The 18,862-nt window shown below is 47.2% G+C and overlaps 1 long non-coding RNA gene across 1 annotated transcript in view; it reads left to right on the plus strand.

Annotated features, from left to right (window-relative positions):
* Window positions 1–3,559: 3,559 nt before the first annotated feature.
* LOC108178979 (uncharacterized) overlaps window positions 3,560–18,862 on the plus strand; it is a 30,516-nt gene continuing 15,213 nt past the window's right edge. Inside the window, exon 1 of the long non-coding RNA XR_001795787.3 lies at window positions 3,560–4,095. This is a non-coding gene — a long non-coding RNA (uncharacterized lncRNA). The remainder of the gene's footprint in view (window positions 4,096–18,862) is intronic.

Below are 18,862 nucleotides of genomic sequence, written 5' to 3' on the forward strand. Positions count from 1 at the left end.
TTGCTGCCCAATTCCTCCGGAGAATTTAAATTTACCAGAACCTTCTAGTAATCCAGATCTCTCTGTTCCTCATTAGCCAAAATAATCTAGTTGCTAGTAAAAAATGTTTATTCCCATCTTCTTGATTATTTTGTATCCTCTTGTATTTACAACTTGGAATTGAAGGATGCATGTTTCGTGGGTAAAAGGACTAGGAAAATGTGTGGACAGCATTTCCATCCTGAAGGTCCCCTGGCCTGGGTAAATGTCTGTGGAGCTGTCCCTCACTCTTTCCATGGCATTTGTGGCTCTTCTTTCCGTGATTCGTGGCTACGGGTAGGACTTGCATTCTGTGTACTGTGGTTTACATGTTTGCTCACCCCAGTTGGCTCAGTTAAACCATAGTCATTTCTGGAGTCTATCACCTACCTTTGTGCTTAGCACACAGAAGATGTCAGCACACATCGATAGATTAATCTGCTGATTGTAAGTTTATGCTGAGTGGTGTTAAAGTGGGCAGCCCCTTTGCTTAACTTGTATTCTCCTTCTGAAACAGTTAGACCATGCCAACATTCAAGTCACTTCAACTCTCTTTTTTGAAAGATATTTTACACATTTTTTGAGAAATAGAGTTACAGAGTAAAGGAAAGACAGAGAAAGGTCTTCCACCTGCTGGTTTACTCCCTAAATGGCGGCAATGGCCACAGCTGAGCTGGCCAGTAACTTGTTCCAGGTCTCCCATGTGAGTATAGGGGCCCAAGCACTTGGGCCATCCTCCCCTGCTTTCCCAGGCCATAGCAGAGAGTTGGATCGGAAGAAGGGCAGCTGAGACAGGAACTAGACCCATAAGGGATGCTGGCACCACAGGTGGAGGCTTAGCCTACTACTACGCCACAGCGCCAACTCCATCATGTCAACTCTTGTTGAAATAGTCATTCTTTTCCATTTCTCACTCTAGGCAGTTTTGGAGGGCCCAAGCACCAAAAAGTGGTTAAGAAAGGAGGGATTTTCAAAGATTATCTGTAGTCTCGAAAGCTGATTTTCTAGCCATGGAATATATTGGATTGAGGTGATGGGCCTTGGAGTCTAACTCTTCCCCGCAATACCCAACCCAGGGCATTGTTCCTCTGGGCTGCAATTTCATCGTCTGTAAATTGCAATGTGTCATCTTGCTGCACAATCTGCTCAATCCTACAACTTTTGTTCTTTGCAAAACTAATCAGGGTTAGGGACTTTCATCAGGTGGTCACACTGCGTGGTGAAAGAACTTCAAGTCAGGAAGAACTAGCATTGAGTCCAAACCCTCAGCTACTAGTGGAACAACTTCAGGCAAGTGGTTTAACTTCATTGAGCCTCGGTTTCCTATGGAAGCATGACACCTGCCTTGCAAAGCTGCTGTGAGATTCAAACGGAATTAAAATTCAAAGGTGGGTGCAGGGCATGCCACTGTGCTTAGCACAAAGTCAAGTCTATACCAGAGCTCGTTGTGTGAGTCACATACACCCTTGTGCTTTTCACTTCAAATAGTGTGGAAGGTATGATGAACAGATAACTTCATGGGGCTGGCATTGTGGTGTAGCAGGTTTAGCCTCTGTCTGCAACGCTGGCATCCTATATGGGCGATGGTTGACGTTCCAGCTGCTCCTTCTTATCCAGCTTCCTGCTGATGTGCCTGGGAAAGCAGTAGAGGATGGTGCCATCCAAGTGGGAGACCTGGAGGAAGCTCCTGGCTCCTGGCTTTGGCCCCGCCCAGCCTCAGCCATTGCAGCCATTTGGGGAGTGAACCAGTGCATGGAAGATGCCTCTCTCTGTGTAACTATGACTTTCAAAATAAATAAATTTTTTAAAAAGATAAATTCATTTGGTGCAAAAAAAAATGAACTCATGTTCCATGCATGAACCTTTGTCCAGTGAGTTGTATAAGCTCATTTTTCACTGTTCACTTTTGTCTCATGTCCATCACACACACACAAAGGTGTCATCCCGGTCCACCCTGCCCCGCCACCCCCCACACACGGTGGGATAGGAACAGAATAGTTTTGTTTCTTTTTCTTTTCTTTTATTTTCTTTTATTTATTTATTTGACAGGTAGAGTTACAGACAGTGAGGGAGAGAGACAGAAAGGTCTTCCTTTGGTTGGCTCACCCCCTCAAATGGCCACTATGGCCGGAACTATGCCTATCCAAAGCCAGGAGCCAGGTGCCCCCTGCTGGTCTCCCATCTGGGTACAGGGGCCCAAGCACTTGGGCCATCCTCCACTGCCCTCCTGGGCCACAGCAGAGAACTGGACTGGAAGAGGAGCAACCAGGGCTAGAACCTGGCACCCACATGGGATGCCAGTGCTGCAGGTGGAGGATTAGCCAAGTGAGCCATGGTGCCGGCCTTGACGGAATGGTTTCGGTAAAATCATTGACAAAAAGAGAAGGTACCTTAGAGGCAGTGATTTAACAGCTAAATATCGAATTTTCCACAAGGTATTCTCCCAATTTCCAATAAAATAAAACATGACCAGATACATAGAACTTGAAAACAAAAGCCATTAAGTTCTTCACACTCTGGACAAAGGTAGTATTAATAAGTGGTCCTACTCCAATAATTTTTAAATAATATGCAGGGTGGGTATTTGGCACAGAAGTTGACAGCACTTGGGAAGCAAGAACTGTGGTACCAGTGGGTCAGGCCGCCACCTGTGATGCCAGCATCCCATACGAGTGCTACTTGGAGTCCCAGTGCCCAACTTCTGATGCGGCTCCCTGCTAATGCACCTGGGAAAGCAGTGGATGACAGTTCAAGTGCTTGTGCCCCAGCTCTCTTGTGGGAGACGTACATGGAGCCCCAGGCTTCTGACTTTGGCCTGGTATGGCCCTGGGCCATAGTGGCCAATTAGGGAGTGAACCATCGGATGGAAGACCTCTCTCTCTCTCTCTCTCGTTCTCTCTCTCTCTCTCTCTCTCTAACTCTGTCTTTCAAATAATAAACCTTAGAAAAACAAAAACAAGGCTTCAGAAGCCCCCACATCCCCACATTACAAATCGAAGTGCCTGGGTTCGAGACCCGGCTCTGATCATGAGTTCCAGCTTCCTGTGAATGAGCACCCTGGGAGGCAGCAGGTGAGGGCTCAAATGGTTGGATTCCTGCTGCCCACGTGGGAAACCTGGACAGGGCTTCCAGCTCTTGGTTTCAGCCTGGCACAGCCCCAGCTGTTGCTGACATCTGGGAAGTGAACCAGCAGATGGGAGATCTTGCTCTGTATCTCTCTCTCTGCCTTTCAAATAAAATGCAAATCAACAAGAAAAGTTTTAAAGATTATAAAGACTATTTCACACACCACAAGCAAGATTGCAAATGGCCCAGTAGGACCAGTTTTTTTTTTTAAGCACCAACTGTTCGCAGGGTCGTTTCTGCTGGACTTTATATCTTAGATCTAGATGGTACAGTTTTCCTTTGAAGCAAGCAGTTCGCTTTGGAACTGGCCAAACACACAACTGACTTCAAAAGCCCAGAGGGTTAAATCGCGGTCTCCCATTGGGGCTTGCCAGCCTTGCAGGAGCAACGCCCAGTCTGCCCAGCAGAGGGCATCAGGCCCCACGGGGAAGCCCTGTTTACGCAGATAGGGCTCCACCGCAGGGTCCGAGCGGTGGTCTGGAGCCCCGAGGGGTCCGCGCTGCAGGCCCTTTGTAACAACGGCATGAGGACCTGGGCAGGGGCTTCCCTTGCCCGGCGGTGTCTCTCTCGTGCCGACCACTGTCCTCGGGATGCTCGCGGGCTGGGTGCGGACAGCTGGGGCGCAGGGCCCGGCCTTGTGCCTGAGCACGCAGAGGGCCGCGCCTGGTGGGACCCCGCGGGGCAGCAGCGGCCGGCCCACGTCCTCCGGGCTGCAGAGGGCGGCCGGACAGCGAGGGCGCCCAGGCGCCCACCTCCCTGCGCAGTCGCTGTTGTCCCCTGGGAATTCACTTACAGACACCCCCCCCCCCCCCATACAACCATAAGAAGTATTCTGAATGGCCGGAGGATGACCGCAGCCCCTCTCCTGCCCGGTTCCTGTCCGCTTTCAGATCTCCGCGCCGACGTCACCGACGCCACAGCGCCCCCTCCAGGCAGGGAGTCGCTCCGCAGGTGTGTTTTTACCTCAGCCCGCTGCCGGGTTAGCTTTTGCCAGGTGCCCGCTGACTGAAAGGCGCCTGTGTGTGTGTGTGTGTGTGTGTGTGTCGGGGGTCTTCACAGCCTTCCCCAGCCTGGGCGGACTCTCAGATGAGGAGATGAGAGTGGCCGGGCAGCCTCAGCCCCCTGCCAGACGCGAGGCCGGATGTGGACGAGCCCCCGCGCTGGGGCGCAGATTCGCTGTGCAGAATGCCAGCTTCACAAATGGTCGGCCGTGTGCGGCGGGGAGCGAATGCCGGGTGCCCTTTAGAAGGGTGACAGGCTCACCGCCCAGGGTTCTGGAGGCGGGGAGGTTCCGGGTCCAGGGCGTGGCGTCCGGGGGAGGGCGCCGATGCTGCCACCCCGCGGTGGAAGGCGGAAGGGCAAGACAGCAGGAACGGGGCAGAGAGAATGGGGCCGGACTCGTCCTTAGTCGGTCAGGTCGCCTCACTGTTCCGTTCATAAAGGCAGCGCCCTCGGGACACAATCTCCTCTCCGAGGTCCCGTTTCAGCAGTGTTGCGTTGGGCATAAAGGTCCCAGCACACGGATTTTGGGGTTCACATTCAAATCCTGCTGAGTCATGGAGAGGCGTTGGCTTTCGGGTTCAGTATCAGTGCCTGGGTTCCACTCCGGGCTCATGACCCCAGCTTCCTACTAACGCAGACCCTGGCAGCTTCTGCCATTCTCATGGGAGCCCTGGATTGCATTCCTGGCTCCCAGCTTCAGCCCTAGCCTAGTCCTGGCCATGGCGAGCACTTAGGGTGTGAATCAGTGAATGGGAAACTCACTCTCTCTCTCTCTCTCTGCCTTCCCAGTAAATAAATAAGTAAAACAAAAATCCATAGCAAATGATATCTTTATATTTTCCCATCTCCTACTCTGTGATATATTCCCAACACCTTTGCCACCTCTCATGGACGGAATAACTACGGCCCAGGGAAATAATCTCAAATCCACACAGAACAAAATCTAGAAGACAGAGCACCAGACTCCTGGTGCCCTTTTCAGAGATCCTGCTGTTCCACACACGTGATCTGCAACTTGAGCTTTTAGGTTTATTCAAGGATCTGGGGACACTTGCCGAGACCCCCGGCACCAGCAGCTCCACCAAGTGGCCCAGCCTCCCTGGAATCCACTGGGCTTGTTTGTAGAGATCAGTCAGCCTTGCTTGGTTTCAGTTCAGGGTCACCATATCAGCAAATACTAATAAGCCTACACAGGGGATGTTTCTGAGCAACTGAGTATTGAATGTGAAGAGAAAATATAGGTGGGAACACTGTGTACTGTGAAACATAACAATAGACAGGCATATTCTAACGTGATTCTAAGTGATTACTTGCTAAACGACCATTGACTCCTGGCCCTGGGGAGCTCTGGGGAGCCCTGAGCAAGGCGCCCGTTCCAGCCCATGTGCTGTGGCTAATTAGCCCCAACTACATTTCACATAAGGGTTTCCTCCCTGGTGAACTTTCATATTCATCAGGAGAACAGATCCGGCAGTCCTTTGATTGAGTTTTTCTAATTAAATTACAAATGGTAATTGCTTCTTCCTCTTGAAACGAAGATCTTAGATTTCATCACCGAGTTCCAACGTCCACAAGTTATCTGAACTATTTTTAAAAAACCAAGTGGTGCTTGCTTTGGCAGCACATATACTCAAAAACCAAGCAGTCTTTATAGCATAGGTAGTGTTTGGAGAAGTAGCAGTTTCCTATTTGACAATAGCCACCACAATATGGTTATCTAGCTATGCCTGGTTATAATTATTGCTAAAGGGATGAGGATAACGCACTCTACTGTGAGTATGACATGGAGAGAGTATGCAGGAAGATTAGATAGGAGATGAGCTGAAATTGCTGCCAGCCCCACATTGTCACTGTGTACCCTCACCTGTCAGTTTGATACACCTACTTTCCCAGGATGCACCTGTGTCTCTTCCAGGAGCAGGAAGGGGGAGACACCATGATAGCCACGTGGGAATTAAACTCCATGTGGAGACACAGTGAACATTCCAGAAAGCTTCTTGCACACTGAACTCCACCAGGCTCCACCTGCTACCTCATAAAAGAGGGTGGTAATATGGGAGGGGCCCTTTTTTGCTCTTGAGCACGCTTGGGGATCTTTCTCAGGCCTCCTGCTTCCCCTCTCTCTCCTCCTAGGCAACACTTTGCTTCACATGTGACAGGTATCTCTCTGTGTGGGTGGCCCATACTAACGTGTGAATGTATGTTAACTCTCTCTCTTTTAAATAAATCTTGCTCTCACTTGTGCACGGTATTTATGCCTCTGCCTTGAGCTTTTAGCTCTGTGTGGGCAAGAAAATCCCATACGGGTGCCAGTTTGTGTCCCGGCTACTGCATTTCCAACCCTGCTCATGCTAATGTACCTGGGAAAGCATTGGAAAATGGCCCAATTCTGGCTTCTGGCTTCAGCAGGCCCAGCCCTAGCCATTGTGGCTATCTAGGGAGTGAACCAGTAGGTGGAAAATCTCTCACTTTGTCTCTCCCTCTTTCTCTCTGTAACTGTCTTTCAAATAAATAAACTAAATCTTAAAAAAAATACAGAAATAGCAAGTTATCATACAACAATTTTAAACTGTTTTTCTATAATGAAGTCTTTGATTGATTAAGGTTCTGTAATAAATTATATTTAAAGAAGAATTGAAACTCATTTCAGTTCTTCCATTTAACTCATTTGGAACGTGAAGGGACTTCAAAAATTCATGGAAAATTGAATTGAAAGATAGCTTATTTTGAAGCAAAGAAGTTTTGAAATCCGTGCAAAGCTATCATAATGCACATTTCCCATGAGCTCTCTCAAGATCTCTTTTCCAGCACAGAAACAGCAAACATCTCTTTCAGGGGCTCCAGCTTATTTGAAAAAGTTTCTTTAATTACTCTACTCTTCAGAGACCAAGCTGTCCTGATCTTTTGCCATGCTGACTGCCTTCAGTATACTTTAAATATCAGTGTCTTTGTGAAAATGAAAGGAACATTGCACTGAAAACAAGATTGAAGGAGCATCTTGGGGCCTGGGTTGTGGTGCAGTGGGTTAAGCTGCCACTTGCAACACCAGCATCCCATATCTGAATGCCATTTCAAGTCCCGGCTGCCTGTTTCCAGTGTAGCTCCCTGCTAGTGCTCCTGGGAAGGCAGTGGAAAATGACCCAAGTACTTGGGATCTGCTATCCATATAGGAAGACCTGTATGGAATTCCAGGCTCCTGACTTTGGCCTGGCCTAGCTCTGGCTGTTGTGGCCACTTGGAGAGTGAACCAGCTGATGGAAGCTCTCTCTGTGTCTCTACCTATCTCTCTGCCACTCTGCCTTTCAAATAAATAAAATAAATTGTAAAACAGAAAAGTAACATAAAGAAAGAGCTTCTCAAAATGGAGTGAAGAGATGAGTAGGAAGCAGGCCTTAAACACATCTCTAATACTGCTTACAAGGTGATCTTTGGTCACCTGGACTCTGGGATCTCACAGGCATCTGGAATGACCTAAATAAGCAATCACGTTGTATTCGGAGGCTCGAGACCCATAGTGTGAGGCTATCGGATCCTTGCCTTCTCCACATTTCCATTCTGTTTGTACATTCTTCTCATTATTGGTCTCTCATTCGTGCAGCCCCTGCTTGTTCTTCACAGATAAGCTCCCACTATGCCTGCCCTCCTCCGAACACGGATTCAGAGCTATCTGAATTTGTGTCTCCCATATAGCAATTCCAAAGACCCCAAACAATATTCCTTTTACTTTTATGGTTTTTGAATTTTAATTGATCGACCTCATCTCAAAATGTCTGAACTTAAATCTGCAATCCACATCTTACCACTACAGGGAAAAAAAGTTCAGTAATTGGTGCTATGGAAACCTCAAAAGATTGCAGCAAGGCTATTGAGTAAACGTCCTGTGTTCCAGAAGAAGTGCCATTTGGCAGTCAGGTGGCAGAAACCTTGACAGAAATGCTCATTAATAATAGCTGATGTGACACAGGGGATTCAGAGATGGGAAAGTGTGTGTGCCTAGGAAGACTTTGTGCCGTAAGTCAGCCCTCACTCTCTCAGAAAACTCATCCAGACAAAATTCCCTATGAATGCAACGGAGGTAGAAAAACCAGCAAAATTACAGAGAGAAAACATTGTAAAAGTGTAAGGTGTGTGGAAAAACCCTCTGCCTGAGTCACCCTCAGCAGGTGGTAGGGGATTCACATGATACAGAATAATCCTGTATGACAGACTGGCTATATGTTCTTCAAAATGTACTTTTTTGATTTGACATAGAAGCTACAATTTTTTGCTTACCCTTATTGCTTTCCCTTATAATGTAAATGAGGTGTGCTTTCACATATAAATTCACTTAACAAATAAATAATTCGGCGTATAACACACATGCACACAAAATAGCTGGCATGAAGTGAACATCTGTGGCCAACTGTGCTAAGTGATTTGCATGCATTTTCTCACCTTGCACGCCATCTTCTGGGCTGGTTACTATCACTAGCTCCCATTCTGCAGATGAGGAAAGTAAGGCTTAGAGAAGCCTCGCAATCTTCTGGAGGCCACACAGCTAGCAGCATTCCAGCTGGGTAGCAAGAGAAGCTGACCCAGCAAAGAGGATACCAGAGTGGAATCGAAATGTGGGAACCTGGATGTGTCCTGAGTCTTCCCAAGGGGCTGGTACTCATTTCCCTCCCCTACTCTCTCTCTCTCTGTCTTTTTCAAACCATTTCCTGTCCACCTGGCAACACCTACCATCCCCTTGGAGCAGATGAATCAAACTGAAGAATCTGCTGATGTGATTTTGGCAGATGTCTCACTGAAAAAAAATCAGATAAAGTTAGATTTGTTACTATAATAAAATAATAGTGAAGCAATCCTGTGTTTGGATCATGGAAACTTGGCTTTGCTCTTGACCCAGAGAAGAAATGGCAAGTCTTTGGAGATGCTCTAACTTTGAAGTAGAGAAGAATGGGGTGTTCTAGAGAAGTTCTGAGAATGCTATGCTGGGACCCTTGGGAGTTTCCAATAACATTTCTTTGAAAGATGTGTTTATTTACTTGAAAGACAGAGTTACAGAAAGGGGGGGGGGGAGGGAGAAAGAGAGAGGAGAGAAAGAGAGGGAGGTCTTCCATCCATTGGTTCACTCCCCAAATGGCCTCAAGGACCAGGGTTGGGTCAGACTAAAACCAGAAGCCAGGAGCTTCTTCCAGGTCTCCCCTGTGGGTGCAGGGGCTCAAGCACTTGGGCCATGCTCTGCTGCTTTCCCAGCCTTGAGCTGTGTTGGAAGTGAAGGAGCAGGGACACGAGCTGGTGCCCATATGGGTTGCTGGTGTTGCAGATGGAAACTTTACCCACAAAGCCACAACGCTGGCCTCCCAAAAAACATTTTGGTGGATACAGAAGCCAAAAGTATTGTCATAGTACAGTACTCTCTGGCTCAGTATTCCTTTCTAAGTCAAGTGTGAGGAAATTAAACATCTTTGAAAGGGACCTCATGTAGCTAGGCTTCTGTTTCCTTGGCCAGCCCATCAGTAGCAACCTTCTCCTCCACACCTCTTCTTGTGCTTCCATTCCCTTCTGTGGCCGCGACCTGAAACATCTCATCACCTGGACCTGACACTCCTCTGGATTCGAGCTCCAGCATCCTGGCTGTGACCACAACCCTATCCTCCTAGCTGGGGCACCCAGGTGCTCTTCCTCCATACTCCTTCTTTTTCTTTGTCCCAGTGTTTCATCATGGCAAAAGTCTCTTGGCATTATTTTCAGTAAAGTCACCTGTTGTCTTCTCTCACACCCACCTGACAAAATCTTAATTTTCAATGTTGCTAAGCAACCATACTATCTCCCAAATTATGTCACTATAAATTCATGGTGCCTAACCCAAAATGGGCCTACAACCTTGGCAGCCAATTCTTCTGACTTGCTTTATAATAAGCACTCTACTAGGATGACTTCAAACCATGGCCCTCGCTAAACCAGTAATCCTACCACTCTGCTCCTTACTCATAGCTGATTATCTGACCTTCAACTTTTCAGAGAAAATAAGACACATTATGAAGGAGCTTCACAATTTTTTACTACCTTTCCTACAAGGTCAGTCCCATTCATAGGCATCTCCTTATCTTCTACCAGTAGAAGAGATCTTTGGGATCTGTGTTTGAGATTGTTATTTCATTTGGGCTTCTGTAAAAACATATCATAAACTAGGTGGCTATTTATAAAATAGCACAAATGTATCTCTCACAGTTCTAGGTGCTGAGAAGCCCTGGATCAAGGCACTGGTATATTTGGTGTCTGGTGAGAGATCATTTCCTGGGTTACACATGGTGCCTACTTTCTCTGTGGAATGGGTGAAGGATCTCCTCAAGCCTCTTTTATAAGAGCATTGATCTTGTTCCTTGGTGACCTAATCACTCCCCAAAGCCTTGTGTCCTGATACTATCAACTTGTGGGTTCAGTTTTTAACAGCAGAGTTTGGGAGAATGAGCACAAACATTCAAGCCAGAGCAGATCCCATCTCTTCTACACTCACAGACATATGCCCATCATCTACCCCCTTTCTCTCCTGTGTCTTCAGCCTTTGCCCACCTATTGACTCCCATCCATCAATGTCTGTCTCCTCAATATTTGAAGAAGAGAGAGGGAAAGAAATAGCCAGGAAATCTCTCTTAAGTTGCATCTTCTTGCAGCCATTATAACAACTTTCTCTTTGCCACATGTCTCTACTTCTCTGTACACCCATCAGGAACTCATAATCTGGCTAAAAGATGACAGATCCTGTGTCAGTTAGAAGCCTTTGTTTGCAATTAAGGAAACCTACTCTGACTGCCTTAAACAGAGAGTGGAACCAAAAGGAAATCAATAGAGCAGGAAACCTGGAAATCTGGAGAACCACTATCAGAAGAAAGGCAGAAACCATGACAGCTGTAGGAGTCTAGGTCATGACCACTACTGAAAATCATTATCAGGGCCTCGTTTATGGAATGAATGAGCATCATCTGTATTTCTCTTAAAATCCAAACTCCAGTAGGGTACCGAGACAGCTTACAATGGGGAAGGAAATTGTCTAAAAGGAAATGAGAGTGTGTAATAAAAGTAAAAATGAAAGGATACCAGGTGGTAGAATAAAAATCAAATGTCTAATACTATTCTTTTCATCCTTGGCTTTTTTAAAGATTTATTTATTTTAAAGGCAGAGCTACAAAGGAGAGAGAGAGAGAGAGAGAGAGAGAGAGAATCTTCCATCTGCTGGTTCACTCCCCAAATGCTCACAATGTTCGGGGCTGGGCCAGGCTAAAGCTAGGAGCCTGGAATTCCATCCAGGTCTCCCACATGGGTGGCAGGGACCCAAGTACTTGGGCCATCTTTCTCTACTTTCCCAAGTACATAAGGAGGGAGCTGGATGGGCAGTGGAGCAGCTGAGACTTGAACCAATGCTCATATGGGATGGATGCCAGCAATGCAGGCTGCATCTTAACCCACTATGCCATAACACCACTCCCTTCATCCTTGTTTTAACTGACCTCTACGTGCGCTGGACACTGCTTATTCACCTGTCTTCTTTTCTCTAGAATGTAGTCTCTGCAAGGACAGCATCTCCAGCACCTTGGACAGGGCTTGCTACAGCAAATGTCCTCAATAACTATTAGCAGAATGAATTGCATCCTTTTGAAATACCCTTTTCCTTGGTTTCCATGATATCACACTCCCCTGCTTTCCTTCTCTATTAGCTTCCTAGAGCCAATGTAACAAATGGCCACAAGCAAAGTGGCCTAAAACAACAGAAACTTTCATAATTCTGGAAGCCAAAAGATTAAAATCAAGGTGGCAGCAGGACCATGCTCCCTCTGAAGGTGCCAAGGGGGTAGCTACACCTTGCTTATTCCATCTTCTGGTAGATCCAGGCATGCTTTGACTTGCAGCCACATCTCTCTAATCCTCTCCCTCATGTTCACGTCACCTTCTCTTCTGCATGTTTCTAATCTCTCGCTGCCTCTTTTATGACGACACTTGTAATGGCACTTAGAACTCATGGTGATAATCCAGGATAATTCCCTCACATCCTCAAAGATACTTTTTTTTCTTTTAAAAAGTTTTATTTATTTATTTGAAAGTGTGAGTTACACAGAGAGAGAAAGACACGGGGGGGGGGGGGTCTTCCATCCGCGGGTTCACTCCCCAAATGGCTGCAATGGCCAGGGCTGGGCCAGCCCAAAGCCAGGAGTCAGAAGTTTCTTCCATATCTCCCACTTAAGTAGAGGGACCCAAGCTTTTGAGCCATCTTCTGCTGCTTTCCCAGGTGCATTAGTAGAGAGCTTGATTGGAAGTAGAGCAGCCGGCTCTCAAACCAGCGCTGATATGGGATGCCAACATTGCAGCCAGTGGCTTAACCTTCTATGCCACAATGTCAGCCCTTCTTAAGTAAGCCAGCATTTCCATGTTCTGGAATTTAGAATGTGAATCTATCTTTGGGAGCCATTGTCAATTTACCATGCCCTCCCACATCATTGAATTCTCTTCAGGCTCCTTTGCCTGGACTTAAAATGTTTGGACTCAGGGCCAGCCTTGTGGTGTAGTGGGTAAAGCTGTGGCCTGCAACACTGGCATCCCATATAAGCATTGGTATGTGTCCTGGCTGCTCTGCTTCTGACCCAGCCCCTGGCTAGTGGCCTGGGAAAAGCAGCAGAAAATGGCTCAAGTGTTTTGGCCCCTGCTACCCACATAGGAGACCTGGATGCTGCTGGCTTCAGCCTGGTCCAGCCCTGGCCATTGGAGGGGCTGGAGAAAGAATCAGTGGATAGAAGATTCTCTCTCTCTCTTTCTCTCTTTCTCTCTTTCTCTCTCTCCCTCTCTTTCAATAAATAAATCTTAAGGGGCCAATGCCATAGCACAATAGGTTAATCCTCCACCTGCAGTGCCAGCATCCCATATGGTTGCCAGTTCTGGTCCCGGCTGCTCCTCTTCCAATCCAGCTCTCTGTTGTGGCCTGGGAAAGTAGTGGAAGATGGCCCAAATCCTTGGGCCCCTGCACCCTCGTGGGAGACCGAGAAGAAGCACCTGGCTCCTGGCTTTGGATTGGCACAGCTCCGGACATTGTGGCCATTTAGAGAGTGAACAAACAGATGGAAGACCTTTATCTCTGTATCTCCCTCTCACTGTCTGTAACTTTACCTCTCAAACAAATAAATATTTTTTTAAAAAAAGTTGGGACTCCCCAGAATTCTGTTGAGTCTCATTGCTTTTCTCGTGTCACACTGTTCACTGTGGTAAATCTCATTTTCTCTAAACATCTCAGTTACCAACTACATATTCATGATTTTCAAGTCAACATCTCAAGATAAGAAATTTTTCTGTACACTAAACTCATAGAACCAACTATTAGAAAATTCCTCTTGTATATCTCATCGAAACCCTGTTCAAAATCAGTTCTATTGTTTTCTATCACATGTGCCCTACTGTTGTGCCTGTGTCACTCACACCAGCTGCCAGCTGCTGAGCCCTGAATCTTGGCTTCTCCCTCTCCTTAAACTCTCTTCTTTAGTCAGTCTTCAGGATTTTGCAGGCAGGATTCTGCCTGCAAAAGCTATCTCCAGTCTGCCCAAGTCCCACACCTACCATTTTTACTTAGGCCAAACTCCTACCACATCTTCCACTTCCTCTCTTGGCCTATTCCAACTAACTCTCAAGCTTCTGACAGAATGATATTTCTGAAATTACGGTCTAACTTACTACTATTGCTTAAAACCTTTCAATCATCCCTTAGGGGAGATGGGGATGCTATGGTTTGGATATTAATATTGGCTTAGGTGTACCCCAAATGTCTGTGTGTGAAGGTTTTATCCCCAGGCTGGTGCTACTGGGAGTTGAGACCTAGCAGAAGGTCCTCAGGTTATTGGGTGCATGCTCTCAGAACACAACTCTCATTTGGCCTTTTGAATTCTCATGCAATGGTAGATGTAAAAGCCTCAGTTTAGGCCCATGCACTCTCTCACTGCCTCCTGGATTGCCTGTAATCCTTCCTCTGCCCACTCTCTGCTATTGACATCTGCTGCCCTCATGAGAGGCCAAACCAATGGGGCAGCCCAGTCTTGGACTTGAACCTCCAAAACTGCAAGCTAAATAAAATACTTTATAAAAGTAGTTGCCTGTGGTGGGAGGAGCTCATTATCATCCTAAAAAGCTGACTAATATGTAGGATTTTCCAAAAAGGACTGCAACAACATCTCCTATCCCATATGCTCCTCTACAATGCTTGTCCATTGAGAAGTGCAGGATAACTTCCCTTCCCTTGGGTTGGGGCTGGTCTGAGTGACTTGCATGTAGCTAAGAGTTTACAACACAAGTCATGCTGTGAGACTGCTGAGGCTAGGCTGGAAGGAGCCTTGCAGCTTCAACCTGGGTCTCGTGATGTGCTCACTCCCCAGACACTCTCCAAACAGCAGTGACTAGGAGTACACTGGTGGCTGAGCCTAACCTTCACAGCATCCCAGCCTGGGTACAGTGTGGTTTTTTATACAGGGATAGATAACTGGAACATCTTCCAATGTCTTCAAGGAGTCCACTTAAATCATTAACAGAAAGAGCGGCTTTCCAAATGATGGAGCTCAGTTGGGAAGAGCAGCGCGTCGCAGTGAGGAGTATGTGATGTGTGCTGTGGCAACCACATGTGCCTGGAGGCAAGAGGAGACAAGATCTCTTTCAAGGTCAAATGCAGAGTACACAGAAGTTGTTCTGAGACAAAGAGAACATGGGGCCTAGGGCTCATCACAGGAGTTGACCTCAGTTCGTTCGTGGAGACTGTGGCCGATGTCCTTGTAACTCACGTAGCAAGCTGCGGTTTGGAAAGTCCTTGGCAAAAGCTCTTGTCATGGGCATATGAGGGAACTTCAAAAGGTTCATGAGAAATGGAGTTCAAAGGTAAGTTCATTTTGGTGCAAAAGATTTTGAAATCCACACGTAGTTGTTTCATAATGTGTGTTTTCCATGAACATTTTGAAGACCCCATGTGTGTGCCCAGGAGCCCTTCAGAGAGTCTGTGTGACAGTTTTTACAGGCATGAGGACATGCCTTGAGAACTCACCTCTGAGCCTCCTGATTCCATTTTGTTTGAGTTTGACACAAGTGAGTTCTTGCTCTTGACAACTTTTGCAAGGGTAAAATCCAAACTCACTAAGCCTGGCCCCATTGCTACTCCAACATCACCTCTTGCTACTTCCTGGTTCAAGTCAATCCTCCAGCTGTGCTGATCACCGTTGGTTCTCTGAACAAGCTGTGTGCCTCCTCTGTACACTTATGGTCCACTCTCCAACCTTGATCTCCCTTCCATTTCCATTCCAACTCCCAGCCTTCCTTTTGGTTAGGAAGCCATGTGTGACACTGCTTGCCCCATAGGATCTTAAGCCATGGTCTTCAGAGAGCCTCAGGAATATTTTTACTTTCCTAATTAAAAGCATAGATATTAGGGGCTGGTGCTGTGGCATAGCGGGTAAAGCTGCCACCTGCATTGTCAGCATCCCGTATGGGCACCAGTTAGAGTCCCAGATGCTCCACTTCTGATCCAGCTCTCTGATATGGCCTGGGAAAGCAGTAGAAGATGGCCCAAGTCCTTGGGCCCCTGCACCCGTGTGGGAGACCTGAAGAAGCTCCTGGATCCTGACTTCGGATCAGCGCAGCTCCAGCTGTTGCGGTCATCTGGGGAGTGAAGCAATGAATGGGAGACTTCTCACTCTGTCTCTGCCTCTGCCTCTCTATAACTCTGACTTTCAAATAAATAAATACATCTCAAAAAAAAAAAAAAACTTCTCGGTTGTCTGAGCTGCCTAGTCTCTGGTGGTTTTCTGTGGCAGCCCAAACTGACTAATCCACAGCTGTATTAGTTCATTGGCTGTTGTGGTAACAGAATACTGAGCTGGGGAAATTTGGAAATAATAAAAGGTGTTTGACTCACCTATTGCTTGACTTAGCACAAGGGCCTCCTGCAAAAGGGCAAGTGTAGCAGAAGGCGCCTGTGTGAGAGTGAGCAAAGATGCCCAGCTCGCCTTGTAGAAACCCACGCTGAGTGTTCCATCCGGTCCTGTGAGAGGGAGAACGCAGCTCTGCAGGAGAAGAGTTAATCTCCTCTTATAGGCCCCACCAGCTCTCAGCACTGTGACCATGGGGCCCAAGCTTCAGTATGAGTTTGGGTGAGGATAAACCATAGCAACAACAAATAGGGCCAGGGGACAGGGCAGCAGGCCCTTGATTAGACTTAGTGATATATGACCTGCCTTAGCTGCTGCAGAAAGTAGGTCAGGACAGGACCACGTGGAGGGGGAGGGCACAGGCTCTTGCAGGGCCCTAGAGTGACCTTCAGCCAAAAGCTGGTGGGCGCTAAGACTTTCAGTGCCACAACCACAAAAAGTGACCTTTGGCAACAGCCAGGAGAGCTTGGGAGAGACCTCCCAGATGCAGAAGAGAGCACAGCCTGCTGACACTTTCTTTTTTTCTAAAAATTCATTTATTCATTTGAAAGTCAGAGTTACACAGAGAGAGAAAGAGAAGCAGAGAGAGAGAGAGAGAGAAAGAGAGAGGTCTTCCATTTGCTGATTCACTCCCCAAATGGCCACAACAACTGGAGCTGGGCTGATTTGAAGCCAGGTGCCAGGAGCCAGGAGCTTCTTCCGGGTCTCCCATGTGGGTACAGGGACCCAGGATTTGGGCCATCTTCTACTGCTTTCCCAGGCCATAGCAGAGAGCTGGATCAGAAGTGGAGCAGCCAGGACTCGAACTGGTGCCCATATGGAATGCTGGTGCTGCAGGTGGCGGCTTTACCTGCTATATCCCAACAAGTGGTCCCACTTCATTTTATTGGGAACCTTTGAACTTCTCTCTTCTGGTTCTTCATAAAACACATAATAAATTGGTGCAAACAATAACCACCCTACCTTGCATTCTACAAAGACTCATTCCTCCCATCCAGCTGTATTTTGGGACCAGTTATTCATCTCCCTCCAGCCTCCCTCCTCCTGCCCATCCTCCCTGCTAGTGACCACTGCTCCACTTTGAATTGAGAGCAAAGTTTTTAGACTGCATGTCTAAGTAAGAATCTGTGTCTTTGTCTTTCCAGGCCTGGCTCATTTCATTTAATATAATGTGCTCCAGTTCCATCCATGTTGCCACAAATGGCAGGATATCATTCCTTGTTTATACCTGCGTAACACTGTATTGTGTACTTACACCGCATTTTCTTTCTCTGTGCATCTGACATTGGATACCTAGGTTCAGTCCACATCTTGGCTACTGTGAATACTGTTGCAATAAGCATAGGCAAGCAGGCATTTCTTGGGTCGCCTGATTTCATTTCCTTTGGGTATTTGGAAAACAGTGGGGTATCAGGGTCATGAGATAGAGCTATTTTTAGTTTTTAAAGGAACCTCCATACTGTTCTCCAGAGCAGCTGTACTAATTTACATTCCTATCAGCAGTGAATGGGAATCTTCTTTTGTCCACCTCTGCACCAGCATTTGTTATTTTGGTCTTCTTTGATAATAGCTATATATTTTAAATTTTTATTTTTTAAATTTTTATTTATTTCTTTATTTATGTGAAGATAGATGTTGCAGGGCTTGCAGCAAAGCCAGCAGACAGGAACTCAATACTAGTCCTCTACATAGGTAGCGGGGACCTGACCTGCAGCCATCACCTGCAGCCACTGCATTAGAAAGAAGCTGGAATTGAAAGTGGAGGCAGGACTTGGACCCAGCCACACCAATATGGCACATGGGCATCCTAACCAGTGTATTAACCACTGCCCCAAAGTCTACATCTTTATTTTTTTAAAGATGTATTTATTTATTTGAAAGTTAGAGTTACACAGAGAGAGGAGAGGCAGAGAGAGAGAGAGAGAGAGAGAGAGAGAAAGAGGTCTTCAATCCAATGGTTCACTCCCCAATTGGCTGCAACAGCTGGAGCTGTGCCAATCTGAAGCCAGGAGCCAGGAGCTTCTTCCAGGTCTCCCACATGGCTGCAGGGGCCCAAGGACCTGGGCCATCTTCTACTGCTTTCCCAGGCCATATCAGAGAGCTGTATCAGAAGTGGAACAGCCAAGTTTTGAACTGGTGCCCATATGGGATGCTGGCACTTCAGGCCAGGGCATTAACCCACTGCACCACAGCGCCAGCCCCTCTACATCTTTATTGAGAACTTCCAGATGCATCTGAGGCTTGCAGCAGGGGACTCTCCTTTGAAAAACACCGCCTTAAGCACCTTCAGGAGATCCGTACCTTGCACTTGGAATGGTGCAGTCAAGTGCTAGAAAACTTAACTTATTGGGATAATTTCTGGTAGAACGCTGCCTGCTGTCTCAGCCCAGCCCAGGCCTCTGGCCCTTTCCTGAAGCCACGTCTGACTCCATGTACTCTGTCAGGACTTGTGGGGAGGGCTCTCGGACTGCTTTCCATGCCTGTTCAGCCCAGGCATGGTGGGCACACTACCCTGTCCAGCACCAGGCCCCCCAACTGGATTACCTGTGCTGGGACTACCAACATCCCACCCTCCACTCCCACCACACACACACACACACACACACAGAGGCAGCCCCTCCAAATCCATGGACAGAAGCTTTGTGCCCAAGGTTGTAGCTCTCCTTGTCCGAGAACCTAAGATATTGCCCCATAGGAAGGTCTGGGAGTCTGGAGCCAGCATGGAGAAGGGAGGTGACTTTGAGAGAAACTCTCTAACTTCTCATTTTTCCCCACTGTGAGCTCTG

This window comes from Oryctolagus cuniculus, chromosome 9, assembly GCF_964237555.1.
Source record: "Oryctolagus cuniculus chromosome 9, mOryCun1.1, whole genome shotgun sequence".
Classification (NCBI taxonomy): Eukaryota; Metazoa; Chordata; class Mammalia; order Lagomorpha; family Leporidae; genus Oryctolagus; species Oryctolagus cuniculus.